Consider the following 18,613-nt stretch of genomic DNA (forward strand, 5'->3'; position numbering starts at 1 on the left):
CTTTCAACAAGATACTTCCTTGTCTCGCTGTTGTTATCTTTTTCAAAACAACCTGTTTTCAAAGCTAAAATGTGAGCACAGGTGGCTTTCAATAGGAGAATGTGGATTTATTTTAATTTTATTAAAGAAAGCTTTGTATAGTGTTGAAAAGGTAATGGCAGCAGCGATGCTCTCAGCAGACAGTGCTGCTTCTCTTCCAAAGGGGCATTTCCATAACCTGAACACTATTAATGTACATTACTTTTTAAAATCAGATCTGGCAACTCTCAGAGCTTCAGAGTCCTTTGTGGTAGACAGCAAAGATTGTAAGAAACTTCCACAAATGGATCTGTGCCTTTTTGTATAGCTGGCATTAACGTTCAAGCGGTGGATCACACTGCTCAATGATCCTGTCCTGCTCCCCAACTCACTGATAGTGACAGGACAAGGGAGAATGGTTTTAAACTAAGACAGGGAGATTTAGGTTAGATACTAGAAGGAAGTTTTTCACTCAGAGGGCGGTGATGCCCTGGAACCCAGATGGGTTGTGGATGCCCCATCCCTGGAGGCACTCAAGGCAAGGCTGGGTGTGGCTCTGGGCAGCCTGCTCCAGTGGTTGGGGACCCTGCCCATGGCAGAGAGGTTGAAATGAAATGATCTTTGAGGTCCTTTTCAGCCCAGGCCATTCTATGATTCTATGAATTGAACGCATCCCACGTTACCTTCTGCTAACGACGGCAGTGCATTCTACGTTGTAAGATTGGTTCAACCCAGAGCCAGCAAGCAGAGCTGTTTCTGACTCAGCCCCAGCTTACCTAGAATGAAAACAAATCCCAACTGAACTACAGGGCAGCAGCAATAACTCACAAGGAACTACAGCCAGAGATCAATGAAGTTGCAAACGCTGACCACAGCCCTCCAAGAAAGTTAAATAAGCCACGCAGCAATTTACAGTTAAATACACACAATTTTAAAGCTATACTTCCTTTGTCAAACTACTTTACACCTCCTTTTTTCATTAGTTACTGATATTTGACAAAGAAAACTTGGACAAATTAAGGAAAACCAAAATGTGTTTTTTTCAAATGACCAGTTTCAAGCCCTGAATTTGCAAATCCCTTTCCTCGGGCTGCCACCAAAACTTCTCTGCTCCTGAACTGCAGCTTTCCCCTCCACTGTGAGCACAGCTAATGGAAGGGAAGGCAGCAACTTTCTGTGGTGATGGGCTGCTTCAGCCAGCCACTGAAAACCCCTTAAGGCACACATTATGCAGCATCCCTCTCCCACTCGCTGGCACTCTCAGACCTCTCATTTATGAAGTTAATTTACCGAGGTTAAACAATCACAACGTATTTGACTGCATTTTCTCACCTCCAGCTCCAGCCCTGTCAGGCATTCCAGGTAAGAAAAGCAACACCTTGCTGCCTTGTTTTCATACATGCTACAAAAGAGATTGCATTACCCTCCCCTCCCCAACCCCAATTACTGGGCTGCGGGAAGAACTCCAATTAAGTGGTTAGCCATAATAGCATGGCAGCCCTTTAGGAAACTGCTTATCTAAATAGAGATGTACAGAAGGCAGTTTTCTCTCTAATAGTGATGCATTTTCAATTTATGCAATACAAAGTGCATTGGTCTGCAGTGTCCCTGGCTACTGATGATTAATAGCCCATACACTGCAAGGGTCTACAAAGAAAAGTGCCAAGGGAAGCAGATGCAGCGGGTTTTATATTATCATGACTGCAACAAACTCATTCAGTGGTGTCAGCTCTGACTGCAGGATTCTGATTATGAAATATGATGCGTGTTGAATTTAATGGCTTTCTCTGCCCTTCTGGTGAGTTCACTGCTTTCCAATGTCATTTTGTGTTCTCATCTGAGTGGTAATAAAAGGAATATCATTGACTGTGCTAGCTCTGTAACCACTGTGTGTTTTACAATAAATTGTGTTTCAGGACCTTTCTACCCAGGAGAGTGCAGGGCCAGAAAGTAATATTCCCCAGTTTTCCAATATGAATGTGTTCTGTGAGAGGACAGGAAATTATGCAGGGCTGCCCTTCTCTTGAGGCACTCCTTGTTTGAGCAGGACATCTCTTTTTCAATTGGTTATGGAGTAGAAAGGTCAGTTTGGATTGCAAATAGTAATAATTAAAAACAAAACCAAAAAAACTTATCAAAATAAACTGCTGCCACTACAGAGCACAAATTATGATACCTAGATGACAAGAAGATGAAAGGTGGTCCAAATAAAATTCCAGTACCTTGGGCATACATGGTGATGTCATGTCATGTAACAATGTGAAGTCACTGGGGACTGTGCCAGTATCAGCATTAAGGAATGCATGCATACAGGACATCACTGCGTGCTGACCAGCACTGCCCCAGGCTTCTACCACAGGAGGAGTTATGCTGTTCTGTACTTAACAGTCAGGAGCTCATATCAAACCAAGTCAACATGCATTACCTGCAAGGGTTCCTGGGTGCTCACCCTGGTTGTTCACGTGCACCTCCTGACAGCTGGCAGCCTCAGGGGCTCAGTCACTCCCATTGCTGGGGAAAGAAATATACTCCATAAATGGAATGGAATACTTTTATAAATAAATATAAAAATACTCTTTTTTGTTGATAAATAAGTTTGCCTGAACTTGTCTTGGCTTCTGCTGCAGGGTGCAGCCAACCTGAAGCACTGCAGCCACAGCCAGGTGACATACTGTGTGTGAAAGTGCAAGCTGAGACATAAGCAGACTCTCCTTCCACCTACAGAAAGGCTGCTTCTCATACAGAGGAGAACCATATTCACAGAGGCAGAAGTACACAGAATACAAACTGTACTTTACTCTTTGCATATGCACATTCGTAAGTTTACCTGTGATGTTTTCTTAACCACAGTCCCTTCCCAGGGAGCTTTGCTGCTTCTAGAAATGTAAAAAAAGAAATCTTGTATGCAGGAAGACTGAATCTCATACATTTAGATTTTTGTCTGCTGCCACCTGAGTGGATGGCTAGGGCTTTTTTAGTGTAATGAAACCAAATTGCAAAGGTTGTTTCCAAGAACTTGCAGTCGAAGTGGAACCTTGCCTGTTTAATAGTTGTATACATTCACCTGTTTTCAGAAGACAAAAGCTGTCAACAAAGCAGGAAAGAGATGAATTAATACTACTGATAGATGCAAAGCTCGTAGCCAGCATTGCTCTGATTGAATTCTCTCTTCAGCTGAGTAACTTTGCATTCAGCAGTTCAGTTATAACCTGAACCACTATTTGAAAGGTTTTCATGGAGAACTTAGGAATGAAACTTCTACTTTTAGGATAATCCAGAACACTTTTAACCTCGTCTTCCTTTATCTCTGGTTGAAATGTCAGTGCGATTCTCTATCATATTTTATGTATGAAAACTTAAAAAACCTGGCCTAAAGGACAAATGTGAATATTCTTCTGTCCTTTCAGAACATACTTCATGTATTTTTACGTAAAAATGTATTGAAACAAGATTAAAAACTGTTATGTGTGTTATCGAGACCTACCTCCAGAGGGAGAAGAAAAGTGTATCAACATTTAACATGAGGGCTCCACATTCCTCCTTCACTGTTCGCTGGAAAGCTTGCAAGAGTTGAAAGGTAGAAATGTCAGACAAATCTGTGATCTGCCTCAAAATTAAGTTATGTATTGCCATAATAAAACAAAGCATTTGTCATCTTTGGGATTCTCAGTCTCAGTAAAGAGTCATCAAAGGGGCTATGAATATTCTCAGAGGAAGAGATCACAGAGAATGAAGGACTGAAGAGTGCAGTGATTAGTTTGACAATCCAGTGATGTCGTTTCCTTCTGTACTACATGACCTCGACTTTTGATTTCCTGTTATGTTGGCACAAGAAGGTACATTTCTGTCAGCATGCACCTGTGCATACCAAGCAGGGCAGTGCTCAAACCAGGACTTGCTCTGGGGCTGGAAGTGACAGAGCAACGTCAGTGTCTGAATTCTGCCCTGCTATTAACTGAGAAACAGAAGCAAACTCCCGTGTGAGATGCTGGCCATGGTAACTCCTGTTGTTCTCAGGGTGCTGCAAATCTATCGTTTGCCAGCAGCGAAATAGCAGGCCTCTTGGAGCTGATAACAGCTAGCACTGAAACATCAGCCCAGAAGGAAATTGCATCCCTCAGTCTTCTCTGCACAACTGCCCATGAAGTGCTGCTCTTAAATGCAAATGTCTTCATGAGCAGTTAGACTGACTTAACAGTTGAGAGGACGAGAGTATGCCAAATGCATCCACGATGCTGTTCCCAGGCCAGCAGAGACTTCACACATCAAAGAAGAGCTCAGACCACTAAGCACAAAAATTTCAAGCAGGTAAAGAATGATTTCTTATGACTAAGAGAAAAGTTTCATTAGTGGATGAGCTATCCTGAGTGGATGACGATAAGGGTGGAGAAGAACGATGTACTACTTCCCATGGCACCTGGTGTAAGGTACCTTTCTTGTTCTGAACATATTTCTTACATTTGAAGTTGCAAATCTAGTCCTCACGTTCACAGAATCACCAAGGTTGGAAAAAATCTCCAAGATCATCCAAGTCCAACCATCCACCTACCACCAGCACTGCCCCACTAAGCCACGTCCCTTAGTGCCACATCTCAATGTTTCTAGAACACCTCCTGGGACAGTGACTTCACCACCTCCCTGGGCAGCCTGTTCCAGCATCTCACCACACTTTCGGAGAGGAAATGCTTAACATCCAACCTCAACTTCTGCCAGCACAACTTCAGGCCATTCCCTCTTGTTCTATTACCAGTTACAGAAGCTGATCTCCATCTTATACAACCTCCTGTCAGGGAGATGTAGAGAGCGATACGGTCTCCCTGAGCCTCCTCATCCCCAGGCTAAACAATCCCAAATTCAGCAAACCCTTTAAGCACTTGCCTTTGTAACACTGACTTCAATGGGCTCTCAATGCCACGGGTCTGTCTGAAGCCAACGTGTTCAAGGCCAACTTCCTACCCACTCAACCTGAGGTAACCACCGGTCACAGTCCACATTTATACCATTCCAATATTCTGTGACTACGTCCCTCAGTTTGTCAACCTTTTGCTTCAGAAACACACAATTAAGCCTTTTAGCAAACTCTGCACGTTGGGATGCATGATGCAAGGCTTGATTTCACAAAGAATAGCTGATTGTCAACAAGCGCTCATTAGTCAGACCCAAAGCCTCCACAGTCTTGATGTTTAATTTAGGAGAGCCTTGTGATAATGATAAACATGAGATGCTAGATCACTAGGGATGGTGTTGTTAGCTTGGGCTGGTCAGAATTTTGTACCAATTGTATCTGTACAAGGCCATACACCTACAGCTGGCATTTGCTGTTGGTTTTTTTTTCCATAAAGGCCATACCTGAAATGCCCTTATGCACGTGAGCATTATCCTATTGCACCTCCATCTGATCATGGCTGTCTTAAAACAGTTGGGCACCTCCAGCCTGGGGAGATTAAGTATACAAAGAGCATTTGATAACATACAAGCCTGTTTAGCCATGGGAGAATGGCTGTACAGGACAGGGACAATTAGTATTCCCCAACATTCTCCTTAGTATGAAGGAAATCAGCACGAAGGGGCTAATAACCTCTTGAAACAGAGTACCTTTTCTCATGGGGATAATAGCTCCAGGATAGAAAGTTTTTGTGTCATATAGGAATATTATTTTTCTTATATGAAAAAAATATCAATTTGGGCTCTTTAGTGCAGAACTAAGCTGTGTTAATCTTACCTCCGCATTTGCACCTGTGTTCGGACAACTTGGAGTGCCAACAAAATACATTTTAAGGAGTCTGTCTTGGGCCTCCCCATTTGCACTTAATTCGTTTCATCACACTGGGAGAGGAATTAAGGCCTTCACTACAGTTTAGGCAGCTTGCCAATACCTATTTTATAGCAATAAAATATGTACAAATTAAGGAACCTCATGTGGAAAATTCATTCAACGGCCTCAAAAGCCAAATGAATGGTAATTACTTCAAACACAATGTGGTGGCAATCAGGCAAGATTGGATCATGCTTTTAAATGTATGTCTAAATTTTTAAGAACCAAGATAATTATGAATTATGAAAATAACAGACAAAGGCACAGCAAAAACACTGTTTGCAGAATAAGAAAGATGCTCTGTAAGGAACAGGGACTGCTCATTACAACACCTGCAAGAGAATAATTGGAGAATAAACGTGGGGCTTTATTTCCTTGCTGCTAGCCATCATTTTATACTTAAGGATGGCTCCTGGATGCCTGGAGGTAAGGAGGTAGTGGAAGCATATAACATAAAACGCAAGTAAAAGGAGTTATCCTGCCTGCTAAAAGCAATGGAAGTTCTTTCTGGTTCACGTACACACATATTGCAATGTAGAAATAAATCTGTCATCTTAGCTCTGTCTGAGTTTTCTTCAATATGGAAAAACAGCTCAGTGGTCATCTGCTTATGCAGCACCAACTGAGTAAACAGAAGGTGGGTTAATTTCTTGTGGCTAAGGCTGATCAGATGTAGATCAATATGCACACATTCTTTTTAAGAGAAGTTTGGCTGACACAACCGTGCCTTTGTGGGCTTTTAGAGAAGTGCCTGGGAAACCCTTCCATCTAAGAAAAAGTGCAACAAACAGATCTAGAGCAAAATCATACAATCCCATTAGCAAGTCATGTAAATAGAAGTGCAAAATGAAATATATACAAAATATAAGATTTATTTTTCCATTTAAAAAAATAAGTGCCAGGCCACAGACTGCCTTTCCTGCTTTGTTGTTGTTGTTGTTGTGTGTCTACAACCTTTTAACACAGTGCTATCACAGAATGACTTCAAGTTGGAAAGGAGCCGTGGAGGTCTCTTGGACAAGCAAAACAATAACTTCAAACGGTTTGCTCATGGGCTTGTGTTATAGTGCTTACACCTTCCATTAGAAAGTGCTGTTGGCACACCAGAAAGAGTGAAAAAGGCTACAGGAATTCTGTGAAGCCTGGAAAACCTCCACCTCCGATACATTTATAGATAGGTCTACACTGCACCTCACGCAACGCATGATACCAAAGCTCCTAAGTTCAATATCACTGTGTTAGTGTGGAGCTCCTGACCAGCTAAAATACAGCTCTGGCAAATCTGACTATGCGGGGCCATGAAGCCTCCCACCCTCAAAATGTACGGCTGCCAAAGAAGAGATGGCAAAAGGAACATGTACTTGTACTTCGCAGCCCGGCATCAGGGTTTAACTCTTCCTCCACGTGGAAACTGAAGCACATTTTCTTCTGCCCCCTGTCACAGAAACACCATCGACTCTTTGAGAAATGATAACAAGGAGAGTGAGCAGCACTCACTGAACACCAGGCAAAAACTCTGGCAGCGCCAAGGGCCCGCAGCAGTCCTGCCTAAGGTTCCTGTACTGACACCACACTGAAGAGCAACATGTATCAAAGGAAATTTAATCTGCTTTAATCAAAAAGAGCATTAAGAGGTCCTTTGATCAATGGTTAGAATACTCTGGGTAGGAAGAGACCGTTATGGACAAGAAAGCCTAATGTGATACAACACCTGAAAGCTGAAACTGGGCACACCTGGATGGGAAATAAGGCATATACTTTGAGGATAATTAACCACCAGAAGAGTGTACCTCAGCATTTGCTTGAAATTCCATCTGTTGAAATCTTCAGGACCACACATTTTGCTAGGAATATGCCAAGCCATATGTGAGGGGCTAGAAAAGCTCTTGGACAGTGCAGGGTGTCAAACTGGCTGATGACAATCATTTTGTAGGGTAAGCAGCAAATGAAAGGTAGCGTATATTAGGGGATACAATATGGAAGATGGCAGTTTTCAGAGGACAGCTCAACATCTGTCACCCTTGGAAGATAAATTAGGCCCAAGAGTTTGAAAATCTGTCCATAAGCATGGAGCACACTGCTCCCAACTGCATGTGCACTGAATGCTGAAGGGTTTGTGCAGCATTTTATTTTGTATTACATGTTGGTCTAGAGAACCTGCTCTGGCAGGGGACTGGTCTCGATGAGCTCTAGAGGTCCCTTACAACCCCTACAATTCTGTGATAGTAACATTTACAGGTTTTCCTTACTTAGGTTTGCTTTGTCAAAGGACACACTTAAGGGCTGCAGAGAGAACGTACAAAAAGGGATAAAATCACAGCTCTGGTAGCTCACAGCCTCAGAACTAAAATAAAAATTAGAAAACATAGTAGCAAATGAAGAAATATGACAAGGAAAAATTGGATATACTGCATGTATTCCTGTTTCATTTTAAGCTTAAGTAAGTTCCAAGAACATTCCCAGATTATTTACAAATGGTGGAAACGCTGCCCCAGATAAAAAGATGATAATGTGATGGTATGATGTTTTGCTGCTCCAAATTTCCAGTAGACATTTTTTGTTTCTCACCTACCATGTGTATTCAGTAGTTTCAGTCCTGGGCTATCCCATGCTCCTACATTCAAGCCTAAATCTCTTCCTATTGAAAAATAAAAAATATTCTATTTCCAGCTTCAGAGTCCTAATAATCTGTAGCAAGGCAGTTAAATCAACCACTTTTGGAAAAAGTTGTGAGTTTATCATAAGAAACTTTGTTAAATTTAGAAGGTAGCACTTCCTTCCCTCCCACGTTGGATCCCATTTTGGATTGTTGCTGAACTGGTAACTGCAAATTCAACACAACATCTCCCCATTTAAGAATGTCTATTATGCACGTGCTTATTGCTGAACCTTAGTTTCTGAAGCTGCCAAGTAAGTGCTTTGTAAAGCAACAATAAGACAAGCATAACATTGAAGACATTATCTGAAAATGACCACAAAATGCCTCTTTGTAGATATTGGAAGTGGCAGACGATGCTTGGACTGTGGAGGAAAAAAACAAGGAGCTTGCAAGGGTAATTCTTGTTTCACTGCTAATAGATGAAGATCCAATACAAGTTCTGATTTTCTAGAGGGTAGTGCATGTGTGTGTGGTTTAGCTTAAGCAGCTCTGCATTTCATAAAATAGATACCAAAATTGATTCTGCCTACTTCAGGTTAAATGTGCAAAAATGCTGACTGACAGAATCACCTAAGGGTAATAAATCTGCCAAGTGTTTTGTTAAACAGCTATTCAGCTTGAAATGTATCCTGGCATTCTGGAATAACAATGGGCTACTGTAATGTATGGTGCATTAATTATAGAGTTGACAAGAAAATTACCCTTCAAGCCAAGATTGCTAAAACTTTACTAGGCTCTTTTATTATTATTTTTTACCTGCTCCTGTTAAACACAGCATTCAGTGTGGCCCTCCCAGTGGCATTTCCCACTTCCTCCTGCAGAGCTAACCAATGTGGCAACAGCATTTCAGGAGATTTGCACTGATGTTTTCCTGAGAACGTTTTTCCCTTCCCCAAATTTTATTATAGCTGTAAAATGACGAATAACACCATAAAAATGGCCTAGTTTCTTTAGTCCAAGTTCTTCTGATAAACATAAAAAGCTGTTTCAACTGGTGGGTGTATATACATCCTACGATAGCTAGGTTAGCAGATATCTGACAAAAAAAAAAACAACATTTAGAGAGCACACTAAAAGCAATACATTCCTCCTTGGCAGCAGCCTACAGGACATGCACAGAAATGGCATCAAAGTTCAGAAAAATTGAAATTAAACTCTGCATCAGTGATGACAAATTCTTAATTTTCCTGTAACAACGTTCTAAATACTGGTTATGCATTTGGAGGTCTTTTTTTGAGTGAGAACCTCTCCCAACACACAGCACATTTCTCTAGTGAGTTTTCAGCATTCATGCACCATTGCTGATATGGAAAATCACTTCTAGTACTGCCAAGACAAAACTGCTTACTAGCAAAGAAGTATTTCAAAATCAAACTGAAATGTGTATTTGACAATGATGCGATGGGACTAAAGAAAACATATCACACGCTGCAAGTTGAATTAAAATTCAAAGGCCTCTCATAAGCATAAAACTGAATGCTCAGTTTCCTATTATCTGAGGTACAAACATGATTTACAACCAAGCATCTGAAAAACGATACTGCTGAGATTTGTCATTCCGAGGAACAGTCTGTAGGGATATGTGCTTTTAACATAACACTTCACACTGAAAGGAATACTTTAATGCAGCACATCTCTGTAAAGCCAGTTTCTACTCCTTACACCTACATCTAAACGCTTTTTGACAACCTCTCTGAAAGTTTGCATTGCCCAAATAAATTCCATCTACCTCAGAAAGCTGTTTATTATTCTCTCCCAAAGCTGTGATGAGTTTGGTACCATAACAGTGCTTTCTTTCAGATGGTGTAACAATACAGATGAGATGCTTAAAGAAAAAAGCCAGCTACCATACTGTGCTCTGATGATGACCAGGAGGGGCTGCAGCACCAAAGAAGAGAACTTTCTCAAATGCAAGGTTCGTTAATTAATGTTGACAATTGCATCCTTTCAGAATTGGTGCTAACAGTCAGATGTGAGCCCAAGTTGAAACCACAGTCCTAACCATAGCTTGAGGTGGTCACAGCCTGGATGTTACAACTCAAGCCTTATTTCTGTGTGTTCCACCAAGAACCAGGAAGGAGAATTTACAAAATTTCCCAAATGAAAGATCACTGGTCAACGAAGGATAAGATCTGGTTGATAGGAAGGATATTTATGAAGAGTCAGGGCACAAAGGATGCATTGTGGTAGTGAACACAGCACAGAGAGAAAGGTGAAGTTGTCCAGGACACAGAAGTACTTCCAAATCGCTGAAACACGAAATTTTCACTCTCATTTCCACTGTCTGAACAGCTCTCCCTGCGTCCCTGTCCCCTTTCCCTTCGCACTCTGACACTGTCAGGAGGTAATATACACACATGCTGGAATAGCTTCCACGCCGTAGCTCTGCTTCATTGAGCTTTTTGGTAGAACTTGACATGAGAACAGTTCGAACTCCAGAGATAATAACTGCATATGTAAAAGAAAAACAGGATCCTTTCTCCAATGTGTATCATCACATTAACATGTAACAATGCATTAAAGGAATCTATCGAGAATGGACCAAAAAAGCAGACCTAGAGCCTTCCTAGAGCATTTCTTTCAGCTTACCTACCAACTCTTGCTTTGCTGCCCTTCAGGTGAGTACCAGAGCCATCCACATCATGGGGCTGCATCCATTCCCAAGCATGCCAAGTTTCTTGCTAAGATTAGGTACACCATATTTCCCACAGCTCCGATTCCTTGACATGCCTAACAGAGTGCTCCAAACTTCCTCAGATCTCCAGCACTGAGGATTCAGCTGCACAGAGATCTTGAGCAGCAGACAAGCACAGCATGCTGGAGCTACTCAAGCTTTCAATTACATCCACTGTCAAAACTCTGTCTAGCAACTGCTGCCAAACACGGGCTCTTGTACTTTCTACCATTAGATTAAAGAGCTGTTATTATCACAGATCTCTTCTTCAAGTAATCTTTTATTCTTCTTTTCAAACCAGATAAAGAGATTAAGAGTCTAAGTCTCTCTTCAGATGGTATGATTTTCAAATCTTTCTTGTAAACCTTTTCTAAATCCTTTCCATTTTGCCAACATCCTTTTTGAAGTTCACGTATCAAAATTGGACACACATTTCTAATAGTTAAATAAGAGCACTCTGCAGCTAATTACTGCAGTTCTATTTAGCAGTTTTCCATTTTACAGCTATGCTTTCACCACTCATTGCCTTTGGGCTGCACACACTCTGTCTGTCTACGCTTCATTTGAATTGGGCTTTCTTCAGTGAGAAAAAAAATGTAAGTGCTTGCTTTCAAATACAGTTTAATTTGTGTTTGCAGTTGTTCCTACACAACTCCATTACGTCTGTTTCCAAACTGAGGTGTACTTAAAATTAAAATAACAAAATAATTGCCTAACACGAGGAAAAAAAGTGAATGCCACGTGGCCCGTTCTAACATAGACCACCCATTTTGCAATTGGCCGAAAGGTCCACATAATCCATGCTCACAGACAATGCTGCATATGCAGAAGAATCTTGGCTTTGACGACTTCAACACATCAGATTACAAAATGGCAAATCCCTTCCTAACAGGCAGCACAATTCCCGTTGACCATTATGTTACACAACTTCCAGAAATTACTGGCAACTTTTGTAGGCAGCTACAAAACATCTGCCCATATTTCACGGGGTGATCACACACTGCTTTGGCCCCACTCCCACAGCTCTGTGTGAGCAGCACTGCTTACTGACAAATTCTTCTCAGCCTCCAGAGCCCCCGTGACACTGTCCCGAATCAGAAATGCCACAGAGATCCAATCACAAGAGGCGTTTGTGCCATGAATCACATCTTTCAAGCTCAAAGTCAAAGCTACCAATGCATGAATCACACAGTTGGTATTTCTGGTTCCCACAAACACACTGGCTAGGTGTCTTTCAAGATAATGCCCTCTGCACGGTCGCAATGTGACTAACCGTGGGACAGTCTTAGCAACTACATCGTCCTGAGCTTGAAATACTTTAACTGCATGAAATACAACTCCACTCACTGTGATGCTGAAAAGGCTGCCAAAAATGTTAAGCTTACAGAAGGGAAAAAAGCACAAGAGGAGGTTAAAACAAAGCCATAACTCTGAAGGGATGTAGCAAACAGTGACAGCAGGAGATTCCAGGTACCCTGTCAAGCATTAAAATCTCCTTTCTCACTTGGTTCTGACAGTCATTCCATACTCACCCACTGAAGACAGTAAAACAGCATTAAAAGAAGGGAAAATAAAAAAAAACCAACAACCTTTCTACATTTACATGAGTGCAACAGTGAAAAACAACGAAAGCAGTTTGGCATTTTTATAAGACAGTTCAAATAAAAACTAATGGCACATGTAATAATAATTCCAGGCGTATTTTGTTTCCATTTATATCCAACTAAGAGACAATTTTTGGTGCATTTGGTTTTATAGCTCTGCGTATAGGCAGCAAAGTAAAAATTCTGCACATGGGAAAATAAATAAGTGGCTATATGACTGGTTGACAGTAAGATTTGTAGAGCTAATTAGTGCAATGAATAGGAAAGGCACTCAAAACTAACAGCTCATCAAATAGTTCTTCATACAAGAGATATCTGTCACCCTGCCTATGCTGAATAAATATTTTCACTGTTCCAGAGATCAATGCCAACAGAAGAAAATAAAAACAAAACAGAACTACCCAAAAGCCCACGCAGCAGCCCAGGCTGTCCCCACTGATTGCAACTGTCACTGGAAAGACCAAGCCAGGAACCACCTTCTGCCCCAGCCTGAAGCAGCTTTCTGTGATCCAACATCTTTCAAGCTCAAAGTCAAAGGTTCTGATGCATCTTAAATTCGGCAATAATAATAGTGCTTCCAGTTCTAGCCCAAGGCCAGTGATGCAGCCCAAGGAGCCCAAGGGCCTCTCATGAGCTTTCCAGGCACCCATGTGCATGACTTGGATCACACTTGGGCTCCTGAAACATCTTCCAGGGCTGTTCTTAGAGAGGTGAGAGGAGCTGGTTCTTTAAAGGCATTAGAAATACTTCTTCCCTTCATTTGAATTCAAAGTCTGCAAACAGAGAAGCCACCAGTGGAATAAATCCATGGACACAATGCAGAAAGATCTGATCCTGGTTCAGGATTCAACTGAGCCCGAGTGCTGTAATGCTGCTATCCTGCTCCAACACCAAGGGACTTTGCAGCTTGGGGTTTTTCTCTCATACAAAGCAAAGCCAGGCCCAGCTCACATATCTCTGATCCATTTCATATTCCATTGGAGGATGAAAAGACAATATTTATCTATTCGCAAATTAACTCAAGCAACATGTAAATCTACCCCAGCATGGCTAATAATGAGCCAGTGTGCTATAGCTCAAGCCTCCACAAGCCAGCTGCCAGGCAGCCTGCAAATCACAAGTTTTCAGACACCCATAAGACATGTCCTGTCATGCAGTGCAAGAACTGCTAGTCCTGCTGTTGTGCATTGAGTCTTTCTCTGCTGGGCAACCCAATGGGAAAGGCACTGCAGATTAAGGAAGGAATCATGTTTTGAACTAATAACAGACTGAATGATAAAAATCAACACTGTTCTAAGCAGAGCACTGCTAAGACCTCATTCCACCTGGGTTTTTAAAAGCCACACGTATAAACCTCATTCAATCCCCTTCTCTTTAAAAATCTAGATTCTTCAGGATAATGTTATTCCCTGTGGAGAAATACTGCATGAAGTACATGAGAGAGAGAGGAGGAAGAGGAGGAAGGCTGGCAGTGGATGGTAGGAGGGAATAGCTAGCACAGGCACCAAGAGACAAAGCAACGCCCCTGGAGGAGCCTGACAGCTACTTTACATCTGGTCATAATTGAGCCTGCCCCATCTCTAGCAGCTCCTGCCAACTGATATCAGCAGAACTGTCCCTGTAACAGAAATGTAATAATGCTAAATAGTCTAAAGTAATTCATGGCTTATACTGTTTTATTATTGATACTTAAGTAAACCATCTCCTCCTCTGGCGAGGAGCATTCCTAATTGATTTGAAATTGTGATAAACCTATTATTCAATCAACTCAGTTTTGCAAACTAAATTGATATCTGAAACCATTCCAAGAGATATAATGAGAATGCAGTAGCTACATATTTTACAAAGGAGAAAAAGTAAACCATCTGTTTGCTTTTGTATAGTAATATAAAACATATCCCTGCCATGTCTTTTGATTTTGCCAGTGTGTTCCTTTGAAAAACAACACAGCAGAAAAATGTTTAGGCTATACTGGGCTTTCATCGTACTCCCCAAATCTTAGTGCTCTTCTAAAGCAAATCATTACAATTCTATTCATCTTTTATGCCTATAATTCAGAGTTTCAAGCACAGTCTTGGATAGAAAGGCCATTTGGGACATAGATAAATTGATGAAACGCTGGCTTTGTCTTCTAAGCATTTGAAAATGATGACATGTATTTCGCTATTCAAATAGTTCTGAAACAGAGGAGCAGTAGTGAATGAAAGCAGAACTGAGTAAACTCACATCTGAACTGTCATTTATGATATAACTTCTGAATAATGCTTCATCAGAATTTCCCAAGCTTGCTTACTTAATATTAAAGCAACACAGCAGACAGTTTCCACTTCGATGTTGAACCTGACTCTTGAAAACATGGCACAAAAAAATTCATGACAAACTGTTTCTAACACGCTCACCCCCTCACACTGAACTCCTCCTGTGTGTGAAGAGGTAGGACATGGCCAGAGCTGCAGCTATCATTAAGGTTCACTGAGTTGCCACTTCCATCATCAAGCCCAATTTCCAAGGTTTGATAAGTCAGCAGCTCCAATTGCACGAGGTGAGATTTGACATTCAAGTTATCAGCAGGAAGGCACAATTTGTGCTTATCTGTTTATCAAAATCACAGTTCAAATACACTCAGGTCGTTCTGAGATCTTAAATCATGACCTGCATCTTCCTCTTCATGCGTCAGAGGGTTTCTGAACACCAAATTTTCCTCTGGGGAAAGCAATAACAGGTGTGTTTCAGTGGAAGTAGCAGAAATGCCACCAATTCCACAAGCACTGGGCTTATTCCCACTGCTCCCTGTTTATTCATACAGTCTCCAGTGAACTGAGTTATTAGATCAGTTGCACGTGTGCCAAAATCAACAGCCTGGCAATTCAGGATGTACAAACTTCAGAACCTGACTGTATCAAGAACCTAAAACAGGCAAGGCTCATAAGAGAGCTGGTATAACTTCCTTGGGAATTCAAGGGGTGATGTGTATCTGTGCATCCTACTGGCTCAGGACTGAGCATCAAGGCCAGGACCAAAGCAAGAGGCAGTGCCTGTGCCAGCAGCTATTTGTGGAAAACCAGAAAGCACACCTACAAAAATGGCAAGGGATCCTTGATACCCCAAATACTAGTCTCCTCTTTTCAACACAAATCAGTATCCCACTGTGGTGTGACTGATTACCATACTACCCAGGTCCAGCTTCAAAGCATATTCTCTGTCCTCAACATTAAATAAAAAATTCAAAAAAGGAATTAATTCCATTGTGCCAAAGGAACGTTTCAAGTAACTAAAATTAAACACAAGTGGAAATATCTCCTATGTTTTTTTTTTCCTTGACAAAACATTTTCGTGTAAGATATTGAGAAAAAATCAAGGGAAACATAGTGGGCTTACCTTCATCATAGAGTAACACTGAGTTTCACCACAGTTCCTCCTAAGGACTGGAATTTTCAAAGCACCCTATATAGGTCAGGGACACAGGCTCCACAGAAACAGAACAACTTCCCTGGGTTATCTCTGAAATGCCTGCTCTGAAAGAACACAGATATGCACACATTCTTAGATGGTTCAAGTCAACACAGGCCTTTCCCCTTGGATGAAACACCAGCTGTGAGTTGACAACTTTCATCTTTTCAAGTGTAAAGAGTTTTGGCCTCTGCAAAAAGATAAAGTACTGAATCCACCTGTGGAAGAGAGAAAATGAATTCATTTGTCACAATAATGAAACCTCCGGCCCCAAAAATGCTTCTGTCTCTACAACTCAAAACATTCTGTGACCCCAAGTCATCTCAGTGAGTCCATTTGGCAGAAAAAGATGGCATTCACAGCATGGTCCGTGTCTAGCCCAGATGAGAGAAGGCTTGGGATACGGAGGTCAGACATCTAGGGGAGCTTTATGCAGTTTTGTGTACTCTGCTTTATAGTAAAAGGGCAGCACAACAGCCTAACCCTGCAGGTACACTGAACCTCTCCACTCTGGAGCACCTGGATATAATCAGGAGTAAAGCTCTGTTTACACAAGTCAAGTTTCCAGTCCTCAATTCTTCATGTGAGAATTCAGAACACTTTCTCTCAAGACAATCTAATTACACCACTAAAGAGAGAACAAAAGATTTCAATTCAGGGATTCATTTCTCCTTCCATAATCACCCCTTCTATTGTTTTAGTCACGATTGTGAAAGCTAACAATGATGAAGCACCTCTGAATTGAGAAGACAAGCACATATAACTTGCAAGACTACCTTCAGTGTGTTATGTAGTGTTCAATATTGATTTTGATTCAACTAAACTTCTATTAGAGTTATCTGTTCTAGCCAGCTGCCAAATATACCTGCTCAGTAATGTGTCCAAATTCATTAACAGTTTTGTTTTAATAATATTTCATTTTAAAGTTTAATTTTATCCACACATTAGCTTCATATTACTTATGCAAATAAAAGCTTTATGGCTATATTAGCAATAATTCATTATCATTCCCTACTGGCTTAGTGAAGGAATTTGCAACTTTGGAGTATATCCAGAGCTTTTAATTGAAGATACTAAGGGAAGCCTACATTTAGTTAAAATCATTTGCACACACAAATTAAATACGATTAGCATAAGTCTCTAAAACTCTTTCCAGGCTCAAAGATAGATCATGATTTTCCTTGAGCCCTGTCTGGAGGGTTGTGTATTAACATGGAATCCAATGAGCATCCTGGGGAAAGGAAGCTGTGGCTCTCACAGTTAGCATCTGAGGCTAACATGTCATCATGTGAAAGCAGCTATGTTTTCCTCTTTGGGAGAAGGAGCAAGAGTAGGCACAACATGATTGGTAATAGCCCTAAGTTGCACCAGGGAAGGTTCAGGTTGGATATTAGAAAACATTTCTTCTCCAAAAGAGTGGTGCTGCAGTGGCACAGCTGCCCAGGGCCGTGGTGGGGTCACCATCCCTAGAGGTGTTTAAGAAAAGGGGAGATGTTGTGCTGAGGGAGGTGGGTTAGTGAGCAATATTGGTGGTAAGTAGACAGTTTGAACAGAAGATCTTTGAGGTTTTTTCCAACCTCAATGATTCTACAGGTATCACCAAGGCAGTCCTACAGGTCAGCCTTCTGTTCCAAGTATTTGCATCTCCATTTCAGTGTTGGAGGACAGGACCCTAAATTATCTCAAAGACTTAGAAAGGAAATTGCATTCAGCACATTCCTGTCTTTGTGCTCCAAATGAGTTCTTGTTGCATTACAAACTGACTCATGTTTACTTTATTATGTCCCAAGTCACAGAAGGACCGTGGATATCTTCCCCATCTCCTAGAGAAGACGATATTTTAATTAGCCAATTATATTAGTAAAAAGCAATCTAATTTCTAGGCCAAACAATAGCGTGGCACAGATATTAAAATCAAATTAGCAAGGCATACCAGTGTTTTCCTCCAGCACGCCAAGGCGACCTCCTGCACAGATAATGAGCATTATGTCTGCATGGTGATCCGTGGCACTGAAATACACAAACAGTGGTGAGTAATGAACGTGGAACAGGTTTAGGAATTTCTCTCCACTGTCTCTCTCCAACTTTTAATTTAGCTTAGCAGTAATCATGGTGTGCCCTTTGTAAAATATGCACCGTGCCAGCTTGTTCCTTACTCGCAACAGCGAGTTTTAGCTCAAAGCAGAGCTTTCACATTTTGGATCCAGGATGATGGGTACTTTTGATTGCCAACTAGTGAAAGCTGAAAGGAATCTTTCAAATTGTGCCCAGAATTCACCTTCAGAGACGAGAACAGAATGAAAATGAGTTTGTTTGGAGATTAAATGCAGACATTTACTAAACAATGAGCTGCTTTGAAAACACGTGTTTCCATCTTCCCCAAAGACAGCAAA

General features: G+C 41.3%; 1 long non-coding RNA gene across 1 annotated transcript; it reads right to left on the minus strand.

The window, feature by feature from the left end:
- Nucleotides 1–707: 707 nt before the first annotated feature.
- LOC136045935 (uncharacterized) lies at nucleotides 708–14,369 on the minus strand. The gene is made up of 3 exons (XR_010621937.1): nucleotides 14,322–14,369; nucleotides 2,444–2,529; nucleotides 708–794 (listed from the first exon to the last, which is right to left on the minus strand). It is a non-coding gene; the product is annotated as an uncharacterized LOC136045935 (long non-coding RNA).
- Nucleotides 14,370–18,613: the final 4,244 nt, after the last annotated feature.

Source organism: Cyrtonyx montezumae, unplaced genomic scaffold, assembly GCF_038088225.1.
Source record: "Cyrtonyx montezumae isolate F1298 unplaced genomic scaffold, pur_monq_1.0 scaffold_15, whole genome shotgun sequence".
Lineage (NCBI taxonomy): Eukaryota > Metazoa > Chordata > Aves > Galliformes > Odontophoridae > Cyrtonyx > Cyrtonyx montezumae.